Below are 7820 nucleotides of genomic sequence, written 5' to 3'. Positions count from 1 at the left end.
GTTCAGTTCAGTTCATGTGCACGACCGGCGAGCCGTGTGGACAACGCTGCTGAATCTGCTGATCCTTTTTGCGTCGTCGTCGGCCTAATCTGACGCGTATAGTTTGCTTCTGCGGACGATGACTGAAACTATGGCACGGCAGCACGGCGACGGCACAGCCTGCGGTGAAATAATTTGGAGTTTCAGTGTACCATCATCGTAGTTTCATAGCCTGTGTTCTATCTGGTTTCTTGCTCAGTTGGAGAAAATTGGACGGCCAGGCCATGTCTGCATGTAGCTAGAGTAGCTAGCTAGCGTTACTTTTTTTTTGCGTGGAAAGAGAGTTTAAAATTAAGAGATCACAGGGTTACAATCTGCGGCTAGTAGTGGTTCGGTATCAGGAGGAAAGTTTCCCAACCACACTGCCGTCTTTGGTTCAGTTCGACCAATTCTGGCTAACTCATGACTAACACCATTAGCCTCTCTATTAATTCTCCCTACTATAATCTCCCTTTCTCTAATGTACTCCCAGATTGAAGATACTCTGTTGGCGTAGATGGACGTATTCGGCGTTGTTGATTTGATCAATTCACAAGCTTCGGCACAGTCCGTCTCCACCAGGATTGGGAGAAGCGACCATTGGAGCGCTAGTTGGATTCCCTCCTCCATTGCCGCCAGCTCCGCCTCCACCGCATCGGAACAGTTAAAGAGCTGCATGCATGTCATGAAAATGGGCGCGCCAACCTCGTCCCGTAGCACCATTCCTGCTCCTGCAGCACTGTCCGCCATGTAAGACCCGTTAATATTCAGCTTCACCTACCGTGGCGGTGGTTTGCTCCATTTCTGCCTCTTCCTCGGGCAGTCGTCTGCTTGTTTGTTCCTAGTTTTATCCATGCCCCTGGTATATTTTTTTCGAAAAAGAGGGGCTCCCCGGCCTCTGCATCAGAGTGATGCATACGGCCATCTTATTAATCAAAAAACAAAATGTGCCAACAATGTTCCAAAGTCTCTAACTGAAAAAAAGAAAAGGCAGCTCACACAGAGCCTGAAAGGCAGCTCACACGATGTAACGTATGCCAACATAATAGCATAGGCGCGCAAGGAGCCGGCGGCGTGTGCCGGCGCCCGGATGGCCGGTGTGCGGTATTATGACGGTGTCATAGGAAGGAGCGCCCGTAGTCAAGCCCCGGAGATGTAGCCATATCGGTGAACCTCGTTAACAAATCTCGGTGTCGTGCTCGTGTGATTGCTTGGTCCTCGGATGATTAACGGTATGTCTCAGATTTATTCTAACACATACCCAAAAAATGTTGTCGTAGGCGTTGAGTATTCCACGTTGCATCCGTGTTCAGAAAATCCGAAACCCATCGGTATCTGCAGTTTTGTTGACGAGATATCGGTGTATAGACTGCTCCTGGGGATCCAGTGATCTCGCCACACTCGTATACTAGTACCATTGCCAACCCTCCAAATTGCCCCTTTCTTGAACAGCTCCAGACCATGTTCAATTGCTAACCAAGTTGCTGATTTGCTTCCCGAGAATACCGTGTCAAGTAGAGATCCATGGGGGTAGTATTTTGCTTTTAATATTTGAGCACACAACGTGTTAGGGAATTGAATAAAACGCCACACCTGTCGTGCGAGGAAAGCTTGGTTGAATACCTTAAATCATGAAACCCAATTCCGCCTCTATTTTTCGGTCGAAGAATACTATCCCATGACACCCATGGCATTTTCCTTTTCCCTTCTTCCTTGCCCCACCAATAATCACGAATCATTTGTGTAAGCTCATCACAAAGACCGAAAGGCAATTTAAAGACTCCTATAATGTATACCGGGAGGGCCTGCGCACGCACCAGCTGAAGAAGGGGACGGTGCATCCGCTGTAGCTGCAGAGACGATGGAATGGAATGGGCGGCGACGACGTGCTCACGCAGGTAATGGAAGAAGCAATGTGACTACACGCGACGGCATCCGCGGTATATCCGTTCGGTTTTCAGCCACCCCGTGTCGCAGAAAAATTCGCTTTCGGCCGCATCGGGCCATCGGCATCGGCGTGGGCGGAAGGGGCGGCGGCGGCGGCAGAGGCGGCAGCAGCAGCCCCACACCTCTCCTGTCCCGCGTCCCTGATTTCCCACGACGCCTCTTGTCCAAGGCTCGACGTCGCCGTACACCGTGGCGACGTGGCCCTCTGACGCGTGTGCAGCCACTGAACGTGCATGTTTATGAATGGCGTATATATCTGACATCATATTCCTATGTGTGTACAGTTCCCAAAAAATCCCAACACGGTGATTATAAAAAATTCGAAATAGTGCTATTTCAAACGTCGAAATTGGGGATAAGGACCAATTTAATTTGAACATAAGCTAAAATTTTGTTAAATGACAGTCGATCACGGTGAAACACAATTTAAAGGAACTTTTGAAATCTCTTGAAATTTCTTTCCTTTTGTTCAAAAAAGTCTGGTCGCTCACTTTTACGTGCCGGGATCCAGAAGTGCAAGTCATAGCAAAACAAGGATGTTTATCTTCGCACCCTAAGTCCTAAAAATTTGTGTTGCCAGAATTTTCAACCACAAATAACTCCTTACATGGAATATACTCATGCTTTCCTGCATATTTATAATGAGTTAGATGGCTTAAATTTTATAATGAGCTTGATGACTTAAATGCTAAATCGCGAGTTACACGAGTGGAGTTAACCAGCTTTTTTGAGCCGAGTGGTGAATTTCAAAGAAATCTTCTTTTTCGCGCGTAAATTTCAAAGAAGTCTTGACGAGCGTTCCATGGGTATCAAAATATTTCTGAACCTTGAAAATTTGGAGAATATTCAATAAATTTCAATTAGTTCAATTTTCAGAATCCAATACAATTCAATTCATTTTGATAGATTACAATTTGAAACTATTTTTAAAATCTAAAAAAATTCTGTTTGGATGAGGTCCGCATTTTTGTGTGTTAACGACATTTTAAACCACATAAAATGTGGTATGTGATCACAACGACATGCCCGCAAAATATTTAATCGCCGGAAAGGACTTAAATTTGAATTTTCTCCATGGTCGGGGAGTCACCCCAAGTTTAAGACCATTCATGTTCATAAATCGTAAACAAGCACACCGGCTATAAATCCGAGAGGTTGCGCCGAAACTGTTATCAGAACAACTTCTTCTAGCTAGGTACAGTGGTAGGAATCCTTAATCAAAAATGAAGGTTAAGGGTTCTAAAGTTGACTTATTTTATACAACTAGAAAACATGCGCGCGCACGCGCGTCAACATCATTCAGTGGCACAAATTCAAACACAACAAATATCATATTATGTCTATGTTTTTCAGAAAAAGAATTTTGTAACAAAACAACCTATCATGCTGAATGAACTGAATTCACCTATCATGACTAACACGACACGATGCAGCGAGGCCGACAGAGAGATCGACAATCCATGTGCTTCTATTATATAGGAACGCTTGGCTTCACCAAGATACTAATTGAGACCATTCTGTTAGATCAAACCCAAAAAAAAATGGATATGTTTTTAGAAACAAAAAGATTCGAAAAATTAAAACAAAAATACATGTATTTTTGGCGCAGCAAAAAAGACAAATTTAACGAAATTTGGGTGAATCACTGATTTCACTGTTCACGTCCCATATCTATAAATTTCACCTTTTTACTGAGGCTAGAATACAATGTATTTTCATACGATTTTTTGCACACAAGTACTGTGAATTATTATTGTCTACATCATTATATTGTTTCCAGATTTTTTTGTATCTTTAAATTTGAATTTTTTATCAACGCACTTGTCTAGGACTTGATGCTCTACCGACTACTGAGACAAGAAGCTCATTTTGGTACTTCCCATTGAATAAAACTGTCGCGGCTTGAGGCCACTCTCACTAGTAGAAACAACACCTTTTGAACCCAGCCGGGACACCCTTTTACACCGGTGGCCCAGCCGCTTCCGCCCAGCCGTGACAAAAGGGTGCACCCTTTTGCACCGGTTGGGTTACGGCCCGGTGCAAAAGGGTGCTGGGTGCAAAAGGGTGCAGCACGTGGGCTGCCCAGCGCGCCAGGCTCGCCACCCTTTTGCACCGGCCCGGGACACGTCCCGGTGCAAAAGGGCTCACACGTGGCAGCGCCTGGCCACTTGCCTGGTGCTGTTTTGGCCCCATTTTCTGTCGCGTTTTGGGGTGCTTTTCCGGCCGCGCGTTTTGGGGTGACATGACAAAAGCACACATGTATGTAAAATTAGCAAAATGAATGGACAATGAAAGACTTATCTCATGTAATATCAGCTGTCAGGACATTCATTGATTGAGATGCATAAATGAGAGGATACTATATCCGTTTGCAGGAAAGTAAGGTTCTCATGTATTTAAAATCTACCTACACTTCCATACCGTTGTGACCGTGTAAGGCAGAGTACCAACTGAGATCTCACACGTTTTGTTGAGTAGGCCATCGCAGTGCTAGTTGGTCTCGATCCCATGCGTAGATCTCAAGTGGCGCAGGGCTGCTCCACTGCCTGATTCGCTCACCAGCTCTCGCTTCACTAAATTCAATTGGTTCGCCCTGAACAAGATTTTGGAATAATCATTTCAGCTCAGTTTCATCAGTCTATAATAGTTTACTCCAAACTGGAGATTACATCTGGAATAATTTAAAAGGTACGGTTTCAATGATAAAATAGGTATAACATTATAGGACAAAGATTAAATACTTGCACTTAATGAAGGATCTGTAAAAACAATATACCAAGAGAAGCACTGCTCATGCATGAGCAAGCGCAAGTAAACTTAAAATGATTTATAGTCCGGTGAAGATAAACCAATGTGATTTTATCTAACAGTACTTGGCAAGATTGGTGTCCATGAGAATGTACAAATGCCACATCCACAGCTTGAAGGCCTTTTTTTCAACCAACTTAAGTATGTTAAATTCTGAACAAAGTTTCATTTACCAACAATTTTAGAACAACGTTATATTGGGCGAACTTCACAAGTGTCATCCAGTCCAAATTGTTAAAGAGATATCTCTTGGGAAAACTTTGCACATATTTTCTTACCCAAATATATTATTAGATAAATCCACCAGAGAGTTTCATATTGAGATTAATTCTGTGAGCTCCAGCGCCATCTTAAGTGGTTTTCTTCACCACTAGAGAGAACAATAGATAAAGATCAAAGCACAACGGACTCAAATTCTTATAGTGCTTCCTGATAATTCAATTTCAATATCACAAGTTAATTTTGACGAGCCAATGATGATTATAGGAGCATTTTCTTCCTGTAGTTTCTAACACATGTCGAATGTTCATACCTGAAGGTGTTGTGGCTCCAGAATGGTAATCCTGCTTTGACAGAGTTCCAAGAAAACAACCTGCATTTACAAAATGGGTCCAAAGAAATTAGTGCAGCATCTCCCAGATCAACTACGAAACAGAGAACACACTAAACCAGACTGAACCGTATCCTAATTACCTCTACCTTCATCAAGCAACTGTACAAATTCTTGATTCAAATCAATCTGCAGGCCAAAGTGAGATTCAACATCTCAACATTAAGGTGAGATTCAATTCTGTAGAAGCCAAAGTGAGAAAGCAAGAAAGGAAAGAGATGAGAATGAGGTAGCGTACCTCCAGACCTCAAGCTGCTGTTCCTGGCCGATGGGGGGGAAGGAGCGGCAGAGGAGCCTGGGAGCTGGCCAATCCGCATGTCAGGTCGTCGTCCTCGCCGCTTGCTCCTCACGTCGGCCTCGTCGTTGACAGTTGAACAAGCGCCGCCGCCAGCACCCCCTTATCTGCATCCCCAACCTCTGGACCTCCTTGGATGCCCTCCCGCTCAACAAGCGCCGCCGCCAGCGCCCCCTTCTCCGCATCCCCGCGTGGCCGCCCGCTTCTCCGCATCCCCGTGCTCTTTCATGGAGCCAGCAAGCTCCGATCTGTTGGTCCCCTTTGCCTTCCTGCTCACCTGGCCTTCCAGCGGCGACTAGGGTTTGGAGGAGATGCGGGAGGAGGAGGAAGAAAGAGGAAAAAGGCTGGGCACGAGAGTCGGTGGCGGCTAGGTTTCTACTGCCCTGCCCCGCTCTCCCCATGGCCAAGGAGGGCCCGGTGACGGCATGGTCGCCGTACCCGCGGACAAAGGCGAGGTCGCCACGGGCGTCGTCTCCACAGTCCCCAGTCGGCTGAACAGAAATGGCACTTGAAAAGACGATTTTGCCCTTGGCCACCCACGAAAACCACGGGACCGCCACCGCGCACAGTAGAAACAGTAGCAACAGTGGCGCGCGGTCTAAACGCGCCTGCCTCCACGTACCCCCTCTGTCTCCGGTGTGTCCCACGCAGAACGCAGGCCCGCAGGTCAGCGACCGTGGCTAAGTACAGGGTCGGTGCGGTCAGACTGGCTGGGATGGAGGGCCAGGATCACTTTGGACCGCTAATCCGACGGTCAAGAGGTCAGATGGCTTCAGAGCGGTCTGCGAAGACTACGTCTATTTCTTTAGATATGTTAGGAGAAGAGAGTTCAAAGTTTATAACATGGAAGGTGTGTGATTCGGGTTAGGAGGTACGCAAGGGAAAAGGCGTGCCCTATTCCGTCCAGGAGCACGCGCTCGCAGCGACGGAATGGTCTGTGGGGTTGGGCGGTGAGTGTGAACGCGGGGCTTGACCTCGCTCGGCCTCGCTCGATCTGAACCCTTGTGTCGGAAATGAGCCAACCGTGTGAAATATGGCACCACTGTTTTTGTTTTGTGATTTGTTTGAGGTGAGACGAGGATTCCTATTTGGATGGAGGGAGTAAACTTACTCGTCAAAGTCATGCATTGTCATGGACCAATCGATTTGTGTGAAACATAACGGTGTGCTGATTTGGATGGTAAACGTGGACTTCCGCGCATATAAAGCGAATGGTGGTTCAAGTCAACGGGTGCCCTTGCTGAACAGAGTTGGCCAGTTCGGTTCGGTCTCCACGGTTGGTACTTTCGCACTGTCGCATGCCAAGTCCACCGATGTGTTGGAGAACGTTGCAGAAAATAAAAAATTTCTACGGTTTCACCAAGATCTATCTATGAGTTCATCTAGCAACGAGTGATCGGAGTGCACCTACATACCTTTGTAGATCGCGAGCGGAAGCGTTCAAGAGAACGGGGTTGAGGGAGTCGTACACGTCGTGATCCAAATCACCGGAGATCCTAGCGCCGAACGGACGGCACCTCCGCGTTCAACACACGTACGGAACGGATGACGTCTCCCGCGTCTTGATCCAGCAAGGAGGAGGGAGAGGTTAAGGAAGATGGCTCCAGCAGCAACACAACGGCGTGGTGGTGGTGGAGAGGCAGTACTCCGGCAGGGCTTCGCTAAGCTCTACGGAGGAGGAGGAGGAGGTGTTGGAGTGGGAGAGGGAGGCGCCAGGGGCATGGGTGCGCAGCCCTCCCTCCCCCCCACTATATATAGGGTGCCTAGGGGGGGCGCCGGCCCTAGGAGATCCAATCTCCTAGGGGGCGCCGGCCAAGGGGGTGCCTTGCCCCCCAAGGCAAGGGTGGCGCCCCCACCCCTAGGGTTCCCAACCTTAGGCGCATGGGGGGGCCAAGGGGGGGGCGCACCAGCCCACTAGGGGCTGGTTCCCCTCCCACTTCAGCCCATGGAGCCCTCCGGGATAGGTGGCCCCACCCGGTGGACCCCCGGGACCCTTCCGGTGGCCCCGGTACAATACCGATGACCCCCGAAACTCTCCCGATGGCCGAAACTACACTTCCTATATATCATTCTTCACCTCCGGACCATTCCGGAACTCCTCATGACGTCTAGGATCTCATCCGGGACTCCGAACAACCTTCG

At 47.9% G+C, this 7820-nt stretch overlaps 1 long non-coding RNA gene across 1 annotated transcript; it reads right to left on the bottom strand.

The window, feature by feature from the left end:
- Window positions 1-4206: 4206 nt before the first annotated feature.
- On the bottom strand, window positions 4207-6203 carry LOC125538782. Its single transcript, XR_007296511.1, has 4 exons — window positions 5622-6203; window positions 5467-5512; window positions 5306-5365; window positions 4207-4558 (listed from the first exon to the last, which is right to left on the bottom strand). It is a non-coding gene; the product is annotated as an uncharacterized LOC125538782 (long non-coding RNA).
- Window positions 6204-7820: the final 1617 nt, after the last annotated feature.

The sequence above is a fragment of the Triticum urartu genome, chromosome 2, assembly GCF_003073215.2.
Source record: "Triticum urartu cultivar G1812 chromosome 2, Tu2.1, whole genome shotgun sequence".
Lineage (NCBI taxonomy): Eukaryota > Viridiplantae > Streptophyta > Magnoliopsida > Poales > Poaceae > Triticum > Triticum urartu.
Note: the sequence above shows the minus strand (reverse complement) of the source record. Positions and strands in the feature narration are given on the sequence as shown.